Here is a 19,645-nt window from a genome sequence, read left to right on the forward strand (position 1 = left end):
TCCTTAGAGCTAGCTTAGCTGAATTGATAAAAGGATTCCAAAGCCTTTCCCAACTTTCTCATCTCCCAGAAATGATTGGTCGTTTATTCTCAAAATCACATTGATGGCAGACATGTAGTTGGTAAGTCACCATCTTATTTTGGCATTTTTTTAAGTGAAAGAACACTGCAGCTTGATTAACTTTCAAATTATGTCCAATGTCCTTAAAATAACTACCAGTTCACTCAGTTGCCTCAAGTGGATTGATGATATGCGGAGATGAAAAGCAGGAATAAGTTCTTGTTACTTCACAATGGTAGCAAAATTCGAAGTCAATCTTTTCTGCATTGCTGTAGTTTTTTCATGTTTCCAGGCAGAAGGGGAAAAAGGAGGTAGTAATGAGTGACAGAAGAGGGAGATTTAACAGGAGAGGGACAGTTACTTTCCCTCATGTTTGGGGGGCAAAAACACGGGTGTCTCTTCTCCAAGATTTCCTTTGCAGAACTTCAGGTTCTGTGTGTTGCACTGGAAGAGGCTACTCCTTTCAAATACTGAAGACGTAGCAGAAATGGCCATAAATTCAAATCACATTGCTTTTCTCCTCTTGAATGTCTCTGAAAGCTTTTTCTCATCTTGACGGACTGGTGGTTTTCCTACATGAGCAAACGTTCCTAGTAGAACAGAGAACTGCAATTCTGTGCCACGCACTCCTCAGGCAGGAGTCCTGGTTGTGCTTGGAACTTGCAAGTTAAGAGTCAGGATTCCTCCAGCTTTCAGCAGCAGAGGAACACAGTCTTTCAAGATAGAAGTTGCAGATACAACCAGTTAAAAGTCCACCTAAAATCCCTTCTAACAATTAAGTACCTTTCTGAATCTCCCCCTTGGAAGCTGATCAAATCTTCCTTGGAAGTCCTACTCTTTGTACCAAGGTTTTGATAAATTCTCCCCAAACAAAGTTCTCTTTCTAACAAGTCTGCTGAAGTTTCTCTAATATGACCTAAAACTCTCCTCAGAGCATCCTTCACCTCCTTATTCCTTTAGGCTGTAGCTGATAAGATTCAGCACTGGAGTCACCACTGTAGAGAACAGAGAGGCCCATTTATCTCAGTCCAATGAGTAGCAGGATGTTGGGCTACCGCACATAAAAACGGTGCTCCCATAAAACAAGAAGAGAGCTCTCAGATGGGAAGCACAGGTGGAGAAGGCTTTGCATCTGCCCTTGGAGGAGTGGATCCTCAGGGTGGTGGAGATGAGGTAGATGGAGGAGATGAGAATTGCCAGAGATGTGAAGATGCCACGAAACACACCAAAAATGTGAAGTACCGTCTCTTTGCTATAGGTGTCAGAGCATGAAAGCTGGATCCTCGGGGGATGTCACAGAAATAATGACCGATAATACCAAAGTCACAGAAAGAGAATGTGAAGGTGGAGATAGTTTGCGCAAGTGCGTGGACAAAGCCAATGAAACAGGAGATGATTACCATCTGTGTACAGGCTTTTGAGGACATGACAGTTGCATAAAGAAGAGGGTTACAGAGAGCCACATGCAGTCATATGCCATTACTGCCAGCAGGAGACACTTAATACTAGCCATGAGGAGACAAGTGAACAGCTGTGCCACACAGGCACTGACTGAAGTGGCTCTCCTCACTGCTGAAGAGTTCACCAGCAACCTCGGGGAGATAGCTGAGGAGTAACAGAAATCCACAGAAGCCAAGTTACTGAGGGAAAGGTACACAGTGTGTGAAGCCGGGGGATCAATCTTCATCTACATGATCCTTCCAAGATTCCCTATTAATGTGCTTAAAAAAAGCGGGTTACCTTCACCTCTTGGCTTTCTGTTAGTCCAGAGAGGATAAACTCAATGGCCACACAGTGATTCCTCTCAGGCATGTTGCTAGCACACTCATATCATCTCCCAACAGGAAACTGGTTGAACACCTAGAAGTGATGGGAAACTGGCAACACACAATTGATTGTCTCAGTAGCCACAAGGAAGTACAGAGCATTTTCATCATAGCTTCTGACTAGACTTCTTTAATTACGCATTGAAATGACTTGTGATACAAGGGAGTACTGTTCCTATTTTTCAGGTGAGATAAGAAAGCACAGAAAGATAAAATAATTTATTCAAAAGGCAGCAGCAGCACTGTGAAACACAAGTCCTAGTCTGGCACTACAATGGTTTTTGTGTGACCTCTTTTAGTGTGCCTTTTTTAAGGAAAAAAGTCTGCTTTTCTTGAGGACATCTATGGAGCACTCTTCTCCCCTCACTCGTGGCCACGGTTGGGTGTACAGGATCATTCAAATGGCCCACTCCAAGGGCAATGGCCCACTTGTTCCTGAAGATACATGGTCTTGACACTAGTTCAGACATCATTCTTTCTGTATTGCAATCACCAATACATTTTTTGCCTCTTAGCTAACTCCCCGGGGCATTGGTAGCAGGGTAGTTAGAGCTCAGTATGGGCCACAAAGTCCGTTAAAAGGGCAAAGCAGCCCCTGTTCAGCCTTGCTGAAATAGGAATATAATGGTTAGGCTGCAGCTGTGCCAACTTGGTAGGACCTGCCTTAATTACATGGACCTCCACCACCCTGACCTTTGGGACCGCAACTTGTAAACATACAAATAACAAATCCACATCCTGCCAGAAGAAAGTAAGAGTTTCCTCTCTTGAAAGAAATGGCGGCAAGCACTAAATGGCAACAGCAGCAGGAAAACTCAGCTTTGCATCTTCCCAAAGAGGAGGAGATACCACAAGATCCTCCAGGTTTGGCTGAGAAAGGATTTCTCATTTGCTTGCATCCCTGTTGTCAAGGGAAAGTGGCCATTTTCTGCTCAGGAATTAATTGGGAAGAGTCACCAAATGAAATACTTTCCATTTAGAGGGGGAAAAATCTCATGCTAAAAGGGAAGGAATCCTGAACAAAAAGGGAATCAGTCATCCCTGTAAAGGTTCTACCAGCTTCAGCTCACATGAAAAATTATTGTTAATCTATTGGAGGTTACCAGTAACCTGGCTGACGCTCTCAAAGCGGATTTCTTATCATGTGGGTGACTGAATGAAGGTTTCAATTCTTGCTGAGGTCTGTTTCTAGCATAGGCTTCAAGGTATTGCATAGGTACAAAACTATTCTCTTACTGACCTGTTTCATCCAGAAAGGCAAGAGTATCTACTCTGTACTGTAGATACTGTCTGTACTGTAGATACCAAGCCAGTTTATTCCCTGCTTGAGCCAAATCTTCAGAAGTACTTGCCCTTTTCAAGAAGCAGACAGCAGGATTAAAACCAGCCTATAATGGTTAGGTACACAGTTTAAGTGAGGAAAATGCTTACCCTGCTTAGATGCACAAAAGACCAAAAAACTGAAGGAGGAAATTTCCCTCTCCTGCCCCAACGTGAGTGATCAAACACTGGATTAGGTGCAAATTTGTACAATCTCCATCTGTGCTGACATTTAAAATTCAGCTGGATCGGGCCGGAGTAATCTGATCTGACTGAACCTGCTTTGAGGAGGAGGTTGGACTTGATGACCTCCAGAAATCCTTCCCAACCTAAATGATTCTATGATTCTATCTGCAGATTGAAAATGATCTTTTTCATCTCTAAAATGAAGAAATAGGCCTACCTTCCTTGCATGAAGGTGCGAGATATTTTATGCCGTATTGACCCCAGAAATAAACTCTTATTTCAAAAGCTACAAACATTTCATGTACCTTCGTAAGAGTGAGTAGCTTCCTTCTTCACTTCAAAGACATCTTACTGAAACAAATCAGAAGATTTATCTAAATAGAAAAACTTTAGGACTTCACACTTGCAATAGAGCCCCTCCCTGCTCCAGATAAATGCCCAGATAAAGGTTCTTTGCTTCGATGTTTGCAGAAGAATGCAATTCAGTACTACCTTTGGAGCAACAGCTCATTCTTTTGCCTATATGTTGCAGCTGACCTGCTGCCTGGGGGTTGTGAAACATTAGTGGAGTGACACGCTGAGAAACAACTTCAATATGAAATGTGATATTCTAACACTCAGCTTGCCGCTTTGGAATTCTTTCTTCAGAAAAATGGTGTTACTGAAGTACTTGGTGTATTTATGACTCTTGATGCAGTTTAATGTCTGTAAATTAGATCTCCTGCAAGACACCAGGCCTTAATCAGGAGTCTCAGCAGGTGCACTGTAATGAAGAATCTTTCTGTGAATTAATCTCCCCTACCCTTGGTTAGGGGTCCAGTCAACATCTATTCTAGGCTCCCCCTATAGACAAAGGAAGCACTATCACCTTCAGAGGACAATTAATCCCATCTTAAGATAAGTGTGATAAGCAGAAGGAATCATCCTCTAAGGGTGTCTTTGTTGTCATTGATTATAGGACATGCCCGTCTCATTCCCTGCCCTTACTACTTTTTACTAGTGAAACTGATGACGTAAGTATCCTAGCAAATTCAGTGAACCCTGGTCTGTCCCTATCAACTCACAAACAAAGCTTAACAAAGCTTTAGACTGCAAACTTTCATATAAATTCTTTTAATAATAACAAGACCATATTCATGTAAATAGCAGTACAGTGTAAGATATCAGAGGAATCAGTTCTGCTTATCTGACTCTGAAGAGCTGCAGTGCAACTCTGTGGAGTTTAAGCATTAAGTATGCCATCTGAGTGTGAATCCACCTCTGTTATTAATTATGATCAAACTTGATAATTCTTCCTCTCATTAAAATGCACAGTCCTGATACACAGTTAGCTGGTTTTTCCACAGAAGACTCCTGTTGTCTCTAATAACACATCTACCCTTGGACTCGTGTCCTTTGTTAGATAACCTCTTTGGCTCATGGACCATCTAGTTTCAGGCAGCCTGCTCATCTGTGGAGCAGATATTTTGCTGTGATAACCTGTTCATCTGTGGACCATCCAGGCTCAGATTATGTGTCCATCCATCGGGGTAGATTTTTCTTCAAATGCAGATAGAAAATTCTTCAAGTAGGTAATCGCTGGTGATTTGCTTAGAGTTCTGGTGCCTCTGCCTTAACACTGCCTTTGCACTTTCACATAATCACATGCTTATTTTTCTTCTAAGGTCCTTGAATAACTAACTCTTTTGAAGAAAAGAAAAATAATGGTCTATTGGAAGATGTTGACATAGATATCATGCTTTAGTAAACAGTTTGCCATTAACCTCTCTCTGTTCTTGCAATATCACTGGACACTTATTGAAATTACTTTACGATAAGATGATGAAGACAGCTGTTCTGGGAAGCTGAGGAGCCTTTGAGACATACGAACAAAGACCCTTCCCCTGATTCTGGCATGAGTTTAAGGACATCTCTACCTGCCAGAAAAGCTAGCTTACTTGTGCTACTTCGAGGGCTTAGAGGTTGTTCGACAAACCGTTGGCCTTCAGAGCAGAGAGCTGAATTGGGTTACTCAGCTGAAGAGTGATCTGCTCTGACTGTCCCTAGCAGGGAAAGTCATCAGTGGGGCTTAGGCAGGCAGAAATGTCCCAGGTAACGCAGCCTTGGTTAGACTGTGCTTACAGTGGCTGCTCGTGTTGTGGAGTGGGGGTGACTCCTGGGACAATGAATGTGCAGTGCCGTGTGTAAGATGATGAGTGAGGGAAGCTCGTCTCTTTGGGCTGCACCATGAGGTCTGCAATGTATTTGCATTGGACTGAGTCCTGTTACAGACTGCATTAGACTGGCAATGCAATGGCTTCCGGAGTTCTCATCTAGACTACATGAAAGCTGTGGTGTTCAGGAGATAGCTGGGTTAAAAGTGGATCAACAGGTATTGCTTGTCTGGGTTATTTATCGTTCTTTGGTTTGGTTTCCCAGTTCTTTGAATTCTTAAATCAAAATTACATATGCTAGTGAGCATTTCAATTACTACTGTTTCCAGGGTCTGAGGGCACTAACAGGCCTTAATGGGCCTGATCATCCTCGCCTGAGGCAGCCACTTGCACCTCCTGCCCATGGGCCCAGGAGCCCCATTTAAGCTCAACCCTGGGCCTTCAGTTTCTGTCTGAGCTTCCCTAGAGGAGCACTGATCTCCAGCTCAGCACAGCTCAGCTCAGTGTGCAGACTCCATTGCTCTGGACCCTGCCCTGTGGACTGACTTCCTAGCTTGACCCTGGACCTATCTTGTCACTTTGGGCCTGCCCAGTAGGCACTGGACTCTCTCTGTCCCTGGTTACCCTCACCAGGCCTGATCCTGGCTCTGACCCGCAGGCTGACTTCTCAGCTTGACCTCACACCTGCTTCATCACCAGGAACTCTCCTGGTCATCTGGACTCTTGGTTGAACTTGGCTACCATCCCCAGGTATTCTCTGCCCACCTGGCTCAGGGCCAGAGGGACAGGCCCTGGCTGCAGCCTCCTGAGCTTATCATTCTACACATCCTGAACAGGGAAAAGGAAGAAAAAAATGGGCACTTCTATGGCATAACTCATCTCATCATGTAGCAGATGTCTAAGATACTCACATGAACCATCCTGTAAAAACACCTGTTACTTTTTTTTCCTCCCCCTCCCTATTGAGAAGAAACTAAGATGGAAGACAGAAACGAAGGCATGCTTAAAGGTATATCTCTAGGTGAGATGAATTCCTTAAGCAGGCATATGCATGCAGAGCTACTCCAGATTTTATTACAAATAAACCAACTATTCCTTCACTGCCATATTTATAACTGTGATACTAATATTTTTTTGTATTCAGAAAAGGATATTAAAGTCCACTGGTTGGATTCCAACTGTTTCCAGTCAACTTGATGGCATTCTACTAGACAAATGTCTGATAGAAAACACTCTTTGATTAATTCTGCTCGTTCCTGCACCAAACCAAGCTCCATTCACACTCATAACAAACTGACTGTCTGACTAGTAGGTACATGGATGTATGAATTCATGAGCTGACTTTTGAAGCTGTGCAGGATATACAAAGTTACCTGTGAAGACAGAAATGGATGGTCAGCATCTCTGGGGAAAATAAGGTTTCAAATGCATTTGTCTGCATGGGATTACAATGATATTCCAGAGTAGATGTCAGCTGCACTTAAACTCCACGACTATGAAAAGAGTTAAATTCATATTCTTTTTCACTTATCATGTCTTTATTAAACCAAAGGTAAGTAACTGCAATTTGTTTGCACGGAAGAATACATCACTACAATCTTCTGCTGCTGTACCAATTCTATCAATAAATTGGACATACAAGCCACAAAGAACACGTGTGAAAATGAGGCTATTCTAGGATTCCTAGACTGTAACCTCCTAGTTCCACATTGTCCTGAAATGATGTTTTGCTAAATTTCAGTCTACTTTTAAATAGAAACAGACTTTATCTCTGTTATTTCTGTTTTGTATAACAGAGATGGTCTCTTTCCAAAATGTTGAGAAGATTTGGATTTATTCCACTCTTGGTAATACCCAGCACTCTGAAAAAGAAGGAGATCTGAAAAGGCTTTCATCTGGTTAACAATGGAGCTTCTATATGTATGTATAGACATCTGGAGATCAAGGGTCTATAGGCAAATCTGGTAAATAATCCAGTCCTTACTGAAAGAAAAAAAAAAGTCTCAGAAGCAATTACATAGCAACTTATGGTTGGATCATACAAGAACTTCCAAAGTGAACACAGATGTTACTTCCCAGTTGAGAAAGCAAGCAACTCCACCTGTGTTGAAATCCAGTGTTGTAGCAGGCAGGATTAAGTAGTGGGTGTAAGAAAATGAATGGCCATCCTTCATAGCAAAGAAACTAGAGATGGGAAATAGATCTTTCAGCTACTAATTTCTAAGGCCAGGAAAACGCAAATTTCATACTAACCAGTGTAACTAGTAAATTCCCTCCTACACAATGTAAGAGTGAGAAAAAAGAAAACAAGAAGGTTTTTTCTTTTTAATTTGATCTTAGTATGTAATATGGCTCAGATATCTTTCTCAGCTCCAATATTTCAGGATACATGAGAAAGTAACCGGGTTATAATTACACTCACTGACTTGGATTCCCCAGTTGGAAGGACAAGATGTGAGGTTTTTGCTGTCTGTGCTTTGGCTCTCTGTGATGTAAGAGATATGATCTCAGAAGTAATCGCCTTCACCTAAGCTGTTCATCTCGTGTTCTTCATAGTTTACAAAGAAGATTCATGGATCCCGGGCTATGAAGACGTCTCTTCTAAGAAAAGATGAACAGTGCCCAAGAAGTGCCCCCCCCCCTTTTTTTTTTTAACCTTAAAGCAAGATTAGATTGACAAGGTCAGATGAACTCAAATCTTCTGCAGAGGTTTAAATTTGGGTAAGATAAATCAATGTGCCCACCTATGACTGGAATAAGCCGGGACAGCCTTTTGCTCAAGCCTATGACTAGATGCATAGTCAACTATCTGAAAAGAGCATGTCGGATATTTTTGTGCCACAACGCTCAGATATGATGCAATGCAATGTTGTTCAGTACAATATAATACAAGATAATACATTAAAACAAGTAGCAGCAGTAAACAATAAGTATCACCTATTTATAAAATAGAAGATCTCCAAATGATGTCTATATATAACTGATGGTATTATCAACAAACATTGAAAAACGGAAACTTTCTCAACCATCTTACTTATTTAGAATCCCCATTTTTAAACAAATAGATAGGGTCCAAAAACTTTCTCAGCTCTGTGGACACGCTATGATCGTGCTTTGCCACCAGATGGCGAAGGCACAAACCTGAGTGTGTATAAATGTGTATACACTGGTGCTGATGTTTTCCGGTAAGTTGAAGATGGCTATTTTATTTGTTGGATTTTCTTTAGCCATAGTAGGGCGCTATATTTTAAAAAACTTTTCTGAAAATTGTCATAATTCTCCCGCACAATTTCATTATGAAAAGTCATACAAGGGGACATCCATAGGTAAAGGAGGAAGTGACACAATCCAGTATTATAGCTGGGGAGGCAGCACAAGTATTTGGGGAAGCAGAGTAAAGGGAAGACAGTAGGATTTTCTTCTGTGCGGTGAATTGAATAACTGTGAAACTTCCACCTTGCAGGAACTAAGTTACTGTGCTCCTTCAGCAAATTATCCATTATGAACGTATTAATTATGTCACCAAATAACGTCAAAAGTTCAACATCTGCCAACAAGAGAAATACAGGGAGTTGCATTATCTGTTTGCGTTAGAGTAAGTGACTCTTAGGATTCAGTTCATCTCGCCTAAATTCTGGCATCCTACTGAAGGACCTCATGCTGGTGCCTGGGTGGTTTGAGATCTCTCAGTAGAGATAAAAGGGAGAAATTAGGGAGGACTGTGGGTGAAAATGCTCATGTCATCTACCAGGAAGCATGTAGAAGCTTTGTCTGAATCTAATCTAGTCATCTAAACCCCCTCTGGACTCAACGGAGAGAGACAGGCAGTTCCTGGAGATGATTCAACTTGTCCTAAGGAAGAAGCGCTCTGTGAAGATGCTAACTTCTTTCTCTCTGATGAACACAGAGGAAGCCTGATTAGCTTTAAATAGGTCACTTGCATACAGCTAAAGCTCAGCAAGGAAGTCTTCCTGTATGTTTTCCCCAAGTGTTTCACACCCATGAGCATTTGAAAGAGTAATCATGGAGCCTGGCCTCCTGCATTGCTGTGGTATGGAAATATGGTGTGATGGCATGGCGCAGAACTGCAGGCTTGGGAGGGTAAGGCTGGTGGATTTCCAGGGCAGGATTTTTGTTTGTTTGTTTGTTTTGTTTGTTTTACACATGCACGTGCAATTTCACACATGCTTTCTCCATGTCATGTTGATTAGGCTCCATGCATCCCAGATTTCGGGATGTGCATAGTTTACTGTGCACATAAAGACAGTCAGAACAGCACACGGTGCAGCTCAGTGTGATATTTCAGAGAATGTGAAATGCATCTCCTGGACAGAGCTGTGCAGTAGATCCAGACCCATCATGGATCTTGAGCACATGCCACATGTCTATACAGCAGATGGGATTCATCTCCCTGCAGTTAAGCTATTTAAAAGTTAGGTGACTGAATCTAATCTGGTTGTCTAAGCTGCCTTTGTAGTAAAGGAAGGAGACAGGCCATTCAAGAAGATAATTCATCATCTCTCTCTTGCAACCTCATCTTACAGGGACGTGGGACATTTTCCATTTCCACTCATTTCCTGCTGGTATTTTAAATGCTATTTTAAATTTGCCCTCACTCCCACACCTGCAGAAAGAGAAGGAAGATTAGAAGCAGTGGGGGAGTCATTGACATTCCTGGTGGAGGCTGCTCTCCAAAGATCTCCCATCTTTGGGCAAATAGTGTTTCTCTTCAATGGTGAATTCCTACTTCTCTAATCTTCCTTTTGCATGAGAGAGCAGTGTTGAAACACTGAAATGTCTTCTGGGTCAATTATGCTAAATTTCAATTGAGAAAAATCAAAATGCTTCATTTTGATCATTTTGAATCATTTAATTTCAATAAAGAAATTATTAGATATTTCGGAATGTATATCATAGACTTTGTAATACAGTCTCTGCATGGTCTGACATTGTGTGAAAATCGTCTGGGATGCCAAAGGTCTTTGCAGGACAGGGGACTGAACTTTCTATTTCCAAGTCTGTAGGTAGCAGCCCTCACTTGGGTCTGTGAGTTGACACATATGGCGGAGGTGGGCTCGAGGTATTCTTGATCTTTGATCTCGTAGGGAACATGGCAGTGGAAAATAGGATTTGGGATCCTTAATGGAACTATGGGGTGCTTGTCGGGTAGGGTTTAGGATAAGAGTTGCACTGGTAGACTTGAAGGGCTGGCTGACAGGCTTCTCGGCAGTTGAATTTTGTTGCCAAACCCAAAAGGAGGCCACAGAGTTGTGCAGGGACAGCCCTGAAGAGCTGGAATTCACTACCCGCTGCTAAGGATACAGAAAAAAACCAAGGACACAGTTGCCGGTTTGGGGAGGGGGCTGTTCTTCCTTCCCTGCCCCACTCCTTCAGTGACCATCTCCATTTATGCCCCACTGAAATTTTCCAGGATTCTGCTCTGTTTGGTCTTGGCAATTTTGCTGCCATTACTTAGAAAGCCAGTTTTTCATTTAATTTTAGAATAAAGAACATTCTGAGGGAGCCTAGCAGGGAGGATGGAGCCCACCTGCAATGTGAGCTGCAGGGAGGGATTATTCCCTTGCAACAGAACTACCTCAGAGCATCTTGTCTCTATGTCTGAAACACAAATGGCCATGAAAGAAAAAAGGATCGTTCTCAGCCCCATGTCTAAAGGCAGCAGCTAAGTCTGTAACTGGCCTGGGCTCATAACGAGCATCCTTAGTTGGACAGCTCAACACCTGACAAAGCTCATTAATCCCACTATTAGTCAAAATCAGATTGCTTTGATGGCATTACTCCAGGAACATAGTCCTGGTGTGGCATGAGAGGGCTGAACAAAGCCCTTCTCCAGACAAACACTTGCCCCTCTGATGCCTACATAAACCCCATAGTGACGGCTCCTCCGGTATAAGGCTAAGGACCCTCGGTGGAAGCACCAGTCTGCAGGGTTACACAATGCAGTAGCATGCACAGTGCAAAGAAGAGGCCTAAATAAAACAGCAGTATGGCATGCATAAAAAGACTTTTCCTCTCCTTCCGAGCTTTCTATTTGCTTTGAGATCCAAAGCTAGGATGAAACGAGGCAGGGGCTGCCTGACACAAAGCTTCGTTAAGCCAAAAGGCATTGTCCCAGGACTCCCTTTGGCTCCTGCATCTCCAGAGCTCTGGGGATACCCATGAATGGACAAGCTCTGCTGTGAACACTGCGGCTCTCCAGATTTCATATGGGTGGCCCCCTTTGCCCACAACACTCCTTGCCTGCTATTCAGGAGCAATGAACTGCTAAGAGGAACAGTGCTGGCTGGTGCTCAAATGGGTGTAAAGGCTGCCAGGTGAAAGCCAGTCTGCTGGTTTTGGAGACCACAAGTCATCACTTTGACCGGGGGCTGAAGGACACAGAAGTGCACCCCTGCACACTGGCGCCATCTGGTCCCAGCTGTCTACATGCTCACCTCTCAGCCCCACTCCCCCCTGCAAACCTGCCCTTGCTCATGTCACGCTGCACACTCCCTGCACGGGCTTTTCACAGAGGCCACGGTGGCAATGCAGTAGGCAATGTGGGCATGCCTGAAAACCGAGGGGTGCCTCTCCTTCCACTTCCCACGCCCAGCCTGGAGCCTGCCATTCCGGACAAGCATGAAGCCTGAGCACTGTGCCCTGGCGTCCAACCCTGCCACGTGACATGTCCCCACGACTCAACAGCAAGTGTCAACACACATGCCGGAGGGCCAGAGGAGGATGAGGGAATTCCTGCTTTTGGGGCACAATTCCTCCTCCGCCAGCTTCTTCCTGCCCAGGCACCTCCTTCGCACCGCAGAGCATCTGCAGCTCCCGGGGCCCCAGCCAGTGCTTCAGGCAAAAGGTCCTGCCTCCTCTGCAGAGAGGAACAGCAGGGGCTGACGTGGAGGCTGCTTTCTTGGGGGCCGTGCTGGCAATCCCCCGGCAGAGTCTCGGGAACGGAGGCCAGAGTGCACGGTGCTCGAAATCTGCCACAGTCACTGCCCCTGTGGGCCCCTGCTGTGGAGGTTCGAGCTGGGGCCATGGGGCAGGAGGTCTCTGTGTTGGGCTCTGTGGGGCACCGGGACAGAGCTGGGGCCTTGGGGCAGTGAGTGGCAGCTGTGGCCATGGGGCAGGAGGTCTGGGCTGGGGCTGTGGGGCAGGGGGAAAGAGATGGCTGGGGCTCCATGGGGGCAGGGGCTGCGTCTCCCCAGGCTGAACCGTGGTGCCCCATAGCAGCCCTGCTCCCAGCAGGCCGTGGGGATGCCCCAAGGCATGCTGGGAGTGTGGCTGCCACCAGCCCAGCCCTGGTGTGGCGGAGCCAAGGTGCTGGCACCCTGAGGGCGCTGCCTTCCTGCCAGCTTAAAGCCATGGGCTCTATGCAGCCAGTGCATCGCTGTCTGCTTTCCGGGGGCGTGCAGTCGTGTGCCTTGCAACCTCCTCAATCGCCTCCTTGGCACACTCCAGGCTCCTTTGTGCGACCTTAGATCCCTTCTCCATGCATGCGCTGATGCTCTGGTCCCCTCACACCTGCTAAAGTCTCCTCCAGTCCTCTCCCTGCATCCTCAGGTTCCTTCTGTTTCCCTCCGTGAGCACCTGAGCCCCCTGCTTTCCCCGCCCGCAGCACTCTCCTCCCTTCCATTTCCCCCAAGGCTTCCTCTGATCCCCTCCGTTGCTCGCCACGCGCACCCTCAGCCCCTCCATTCCCTTCCCTCTGTGCTCCCGTCCCCTCCATTCACCTCCCGGCACACTCGCATCCCCTCCCTTTCCCCCACTCACGCTCACTTCCCCTCTACAGCTTCTCTCTTCCGCAGTCAGTGCTGCTGCCGAAGGCACCATGCCCCTTCCACAGACCTCTGCAGCTGGAGAGTTGGGGCAAGGGGGGGTCAGTAGGAACTCAGCTCTGCTCCCACTGTCTCGCTCACTCCATTGCTTCCTTTGAGGCTCCCTCAGATTTGCAGGGTGGAAAATAATGTGCAGGGGATGCCTTTCAGGCACTCGGTGTAAAGCCACTCTGCTTTCCATGCAGCCATCTCAGCTATCTCTTCTGCTTCTGCAAGGGGTCTCTCAGCCTGAGGTGCTTACCAAGCAGGTGAGAAAGCAAAGACCTCAGGCATCGTTTCCTTCCGAAGAGGCCAGAGGGCCGGCCGCTCCTTGGACCACCCTCCGGGCAGACTGAGAAGTAACCAGAGAGGGTCACCAGAATGTACTGCGTGCAGCCATTATTCCCGTGCCTCGTTCAGGTGTGTGATACTGCGTTGTCACGCTGTAGATGGGAAGCTGCTCTCAGTCTCCTCCACTGGGAACCCAAGCGGTGGGATGGCACTGCAAGTGTTGCAGGCTCCATCTGAGCATCACATTTTTCTTCTGCAAAACGAGTGACTTTAGAAGGGAAATGGGCTTTGGGCGCTCCAGTGATAATCTCCACCTGGCGCCACCCTTCTTTTGGTTTTGCCCTGTTAGGATCACATCTTCAAAACCCCCCAGTTAGAACCCACCCCAAGACCAGGATTCACAGACGTCATCTCTAACGCAGAGAGAATTTAGTGCCGAGGGAAAGAAAAGACCTTTCCAATAAGTGCTTTTTTTTCTTTCTTGATTTTCCCAGGCTTTGACACTGTTTGGAGGCATTCATGGTGGATTTGCCTTAATACAGTTTTCAGGGTGAGAGAGCAAACCCCTCTGCTCCTTCGCTAGGCCATGCCATCTCCATGCCTGTGGCCTAGGGAAGCAACAGCTAGGACTTGGCCCTTCCTCCCCAGAGGCTGAGAGAGTGCAGTCACAGTCTTCCTCTTTATTCATTCACTTGCTCATTTAGGCCTTCCTTCCTGAGCAGAGCCTCTCCTTGCCAGCAGTTGTAGCCCCGCAACCCTGATCTGGGGACATTGCGGGAGTGGCATGCCTGAGGTGAGCCCCAGCCTGGGGGACCCCTCCTGTGGCTCCCCGTGCCCCCTGTTGTCCTTGGGGAGTGGGCAGTGAGGTGCAGGCAGCTCCCTAAAGTGCCCCAGGCAGCTCCCCTTGCCCTTGCAGGGCCCACCTTGGCAGCACCTGGGGGGTCAAGGGGTCCCTGCAGCCCCTCTGTGACATGGCCTGGGGCATCACGCAGTGCATCGCAGCAACAGCTGCGCCCTCCCCATATGGCCCTGGCAGCCTGCGCTGAGCCCAGGTGCTTGGGGCTGCTCTCGCCACGACTCTGCCCTGCCCTGCTCTGCTCTGGAGCAGCTGCTGTGCAGCGAGCAGGAGAAGGCGAGAGGAGGTGGTGGGACAGTGCGAGACGCTGTTTGGTGACCTTCCCAGCAGGTTGTTGGAGAGGAGCGTTTCTTCCTGCCACAAGAGCTCTTTGGACTAACTCGGTAGGCTGGGAATTCCCTCTGCGCCCCTAGGGAAGTCCTCGGTGCTGCTGGGAATTGCTGCCTGCGGGAGCCCTCCATAATATGGCGCTGTCAGGGCTGCAGAACTTGCACATTTAGAATCTTAGCTCCCCGGCAGCGCGTCCACCCCTGTGTTACTAGTTCCTTGTCAGCTGCGGTCATAGGACCTTTGGTCCTCGCTCCAATAACTCTTTCCTCCTTTGCCGCTGTCACACCTGTGGTCCTTGGCACTGTGGAGCCAACCTGGTTTGACAGGAGTGTTTTGGAGGTGGACAGTCATGGCTACTGGAGTCTTTGAGCACTGGGAAGGTGCATGAGAGGAGCACTTGTAAAGGTGCTTCATGTCTGAAGAATTTGCAGACGGCTCCTGTGTATTTCCCTGTTGCTGCTGTCTTTGGTTTTGGATCATCTTTCCAACCAGACCTTCCAACTTCTGCCCCTCATGTCTGTGGGCTCAGTAATTTACGTAGTCTCTTGTGAACCAAACGCTTGCTTCATTTGCAGGAGATTTACCTTGTCCTCTTCAGCAATATTCTTTGCCTGAGAAACTTCTGCAAAAGTAAAGAGCTTTACTTCCATGCTTACAAAAGTTCATTTGTGGTTCATATGGTCTTTGAGTTCAGGTTCTGAGGAAGAATGGACCTCAGGCAGACTGAGCGAGTCCTTGCAGAAGTCAAAATGTCTTTACCTTACTCCTTTTCGGTAAGTAATGGATTTCACACAGCACAGTGATGCCAGTGCACTTTTCGCTCAGCTGAGAAGAACTTCCTCCAAAGTGTACCACAGTCTAAAAGAACCTGCATCTTTGCTCCCTATAGGCACGCTATAGCGTGAGAGAAAGGAAGCCTGTTGTATGCTATCAAGCTCCACTGGAAAGTAGGTTATAGGCACAGCTTCTCGGAAGGGCTAATCTCTCGTGTAGAAGGGGGATAGAAGATGTTAAACAAAAATGTAGCTATGCACAGTGCAATCAGAAACTATGTCTAGGTTCTGTAATTGTAGGGCCATCAAAGGCCGGTGGACACCAAGAAGGGGAAGATGGCCAAGATGCTCACAAGGAGTATGACCTTCGGCGCAGGAATACTGTTGTCCAGTATCAAGAGCCTTTGGAATGTGGGTTACGCGCGCAGTTTGTCAGAAGGGCTGATTCCTTGTGCTTAAGGGTGGGAGCTATAAGTTCTTGAATGAAAATGTGCATACGCAGAGACAAACAAGAAATGATGACTTGGTACTGTAATGACAGGGTCCTCAGAGGACGATGAAGAGCAGGAAGAGGATGACGGCGAAGATACTCCAAAGCCATCTAACCTGCGGCAAACTGCTGAAGACACTCAAGCCCCACTGGAAGGTAGGCTATATGCAGAGCCTCTCTGAAGGGCTAATTTCTTGTGCGGGAGTGGCATACACGTTGTTGAATGAAAAGCTATACGCGCACAGACAAATAAGAAGTTCTCACTAGGTTCTATAATCATAGGGGCAACACAAGAAGGTGAAGGCCGAGAAGGGGAAGATGGCAAAGATCCCTGCAAGGAGTATAACCTTCGACCCAGGAAGACCATCTTCCAGGATCCACTGGAAAGCAGGTTCCATGCACAGTTTCTTGGAAGAGCTGATTTCTTGTGGATAGTGGGCTAGAGGTTGCTAAATGAAAAGACATATACCCCCCACCCAACCCCCCTCCCACACACACACACACCTTTCATTTAAATTCCTTGCCTTCATTCTGCAGGTAAAACTCTCCCTTTGGGATCGAGATGCCTGTATCCTGCGCACACTGCAGTTCTTGGCCAGTGTGCAGGCTCACTGCTGCTTTTCATTTCTTCAGGGCCATCTTCTCCTGACAGGCAAAGGGCTGCTCCATCGCAAAGCCCACGCTGCAGAAGAACAAACAGGTTGGTGTACGGATAGTGATAGTTCTCAGGGATCCATAGCGGTGCCACTCCCATCACTCAGTAATGCTTGAAAAGATTTTCCGATTGATGGCCGTGATGGGAAAATCGCAGCATTGTAGCTGGCACAGCTGGAGCGTCTAGAGGAAGCAAGGCTTTTCCTTTGGGGGAGAAGATAACTTTCATTAGCCCACAGCTTTTAAAAAGGCAGGATTTGGGGGTCAGCGATGAGATGACTGCGGATTGTCCTGGCTGAGATTGGGGATCTGCAATTCTTCTGTTCTGCACTTGAAGCCAGAATCCCCTTCCACAAATTGTCATTAGACGATTTCATTGTGCAGTATAAAAATGCCCACCTGCCTTTCTTCACGCTTGCATAGTGAACGCCAATCAAGTCTAGGGAATATTTCATGGTTTGGGAAGTTTATGCCAGTGCATAAGCGCTTCTGCACTCACTTGCCAACATGAAAACCACAGCAATCCCGCTAACTGCATGTTCAGTTAGAAAGCCCCTTTCCCTTTCTCCTCCATTCACATCTGGTGTCTTCCCCAAAGCTCTGGGAAAGACGAATTCAAGGCAAAGCACGTGGATGGAAGGAAAACCGGAAGCACCCTGCCGGAAGCTGATCCAGTGCAAATCCAGAGTTCGGTAAGCAGTGGTAACTCATTGTGTCAGTGGGGACTTTTCCAGGGGTCATGAAAACCTTCCCTACTGTGCTGCCGACAGCTCCCGGGCTTTACACTTTCCTCTCAGGGAACTTCAAGATCGTCCTGAGCCTTTCCATAGGAAAAATTTGGAGGAAGCCTTTTTTTTCCAGGTGGCAGCTTTCTCTGACCTCTGACATGTCTTCTGTTGCATGTCTCTTTAGGTATGCTTTGATGGTGTGGGTGGTCTCTCTCACCACATTTCAGCCTTAAAGGAGATGGTGCTGTTCCCACTGCTTTACCCAGAATTCTTTCAGAGATTCCAAATCCGACCCCCCCAGGTAACGGGCAGTGCATTCGAACTACAGAGCTAACTGCTGCAATATGCTTTTCAACATGAAAAGTATTCTCCTTTTGTTTTCTTTCTTTTTTTTTTTTTGGAGGGGCAATATCTCAAGATGTAATGGTTAGCTTTATACATTCTTGGCCAACAAAGCTTCACTCACTGGATGTTGAAATATGACTTGAAATCCTTCCCTTTCCATACCTTTAAAAGTGTGCAAATCTTCAGATGCTTTGCTGCTTTGGTCACAGGAATTCCCTATTCTGGCTGATGTTTTAAGTAGGGTGTGGAAACACAGAAGACCTTTTTTGGCCTCCCAGCTGAAGGCTTCCTCCCCAGTGCTTCCAACAAATTCTGGGAGGCACAGTCCAAGAGACTCCAACTGTGGCAAGGGAGAAAGACAGGCTTTGCTCGCAAATCTGTCTAAGACGGGAAGTGTTCTGGTTAGGAGGGAAGGCCGCTTTGCTTTCACAACGGGGGCTGTCATGGGCACTTTTCCATGTTTTTGTTGTAGCTACGTAAATCTCTTTTTTTCATGTTGCAGAGGCTGTCTGTTCTACGGCCCACCAGGCACTGGAAAGACACTGGTGGCTCGAGCGCTCGCAAATGAATGTAGGCAGGGAGACAAGAGAATAGCATTCTTCATGAGAAAAGGTGCCGACTGCCTCAGCCAATGGGTGGGAGAATCCGAGCGACAGCTGTGCTCATTATTTTGGCAGGTAAGGAGGAAATGCGCAGTAGGTTGGGTCAGAGTTGGACCTCTACTTTTCCGGGGTGGACGTCTTCCAGGAGGACTTGGCCTCTTGGGCAGTTTGGCAGTGTCTCCTGTTGAGAAGGGAACATCAGTGTTTCCTTTTCCCGTGCTGTGCTGCTTTGCCTGAGGGGCTGGAAATCTTGCAGATGTTGGGTCCAGCACAGTGCCAGTGCCTTTGCAGCCATAATGTTTATCCTGCATGTTCTCGCTGCGTGGTGCTCTGTTTCACATACGTCAGTATGCCTGTATCTGTACTTCCCTTCCAGGCCTATGAGATGCGGCCTTCGATTATTTTCTTTGATGAGATCGACGGTCTCGCTCCTGTGCGCTCCAGTTGCCAAGACCAGATTCACAGGTACTTCCTTTCGCTTCCATCTCCACGTCATCTGCTTCATCTCTAGGAAAAGAAGACCCACCTGCTTCCCTTTATAGGACACACCCCCACACCCCCACACCCTGAACTCCTCGAGTACAATGACACAGAGCTTCATAGCAGTTTAAAGGCAGGAGTTGAAATCAGGTCACTAAGCTTGGTGTCCGGACAAGGTCTCTCTCGAGACCTTGCCTCGCTTTTTCTGTCTTACCATGAGTCCTTTCGCTAACAACAGCTCATCCAGAAAAGCTTCTCCTTTCTGAGCGACATGACTTTGGAGAAAGTCATGCCAAAGGTAACAACAGCTACTAACCCAGGGAATCCAAACAACGTTTTTTTGGTAGTTCTATTGTCACAACGCTCCTGGCGCTTATGGATGGCTTAGACAGCAGAGGAGAGATCGTGGTCATTGGAGCCACCAACAGGCCAGACTCCCTGGATCCTGCTTCACGAAGGCCTGGACGCTTTGACAGGGAGTTCCTTTTCACCTTGCCAAACAAAGAGGTAAGGCTGTTTCGTCAACCTTCCTGCTACTGGCACAGAGCCTTGCTCGACAAGAAAACCGGTTTACCCCACAGCATCTCCGAGAGTGAGCAAGGAAACAAGTGGCATACGTGCTGCACACCTCCCGGTTCCCCACACACAACTGGCAGGAAGGCTGCAAACAGGAGTTTCACTCCGCCTGGAGCACACGGACATTCTTCCTTGCCCAAGGGCTTGCTCTT

This window comes from Apteryx mantelli, chromosome 4 (assembly GCF_036417845.1).
Source record: "Apteryx mantelli isolate bAptMan1 chromosome 4, bAptMan1.hap1, whole genome shotgun sequence".
NCBI lineage: Eukaryota > Metazoa > Chordata > Aves > Apterygiformes > Apterygidae > Apteryx > Apteryx mantelli.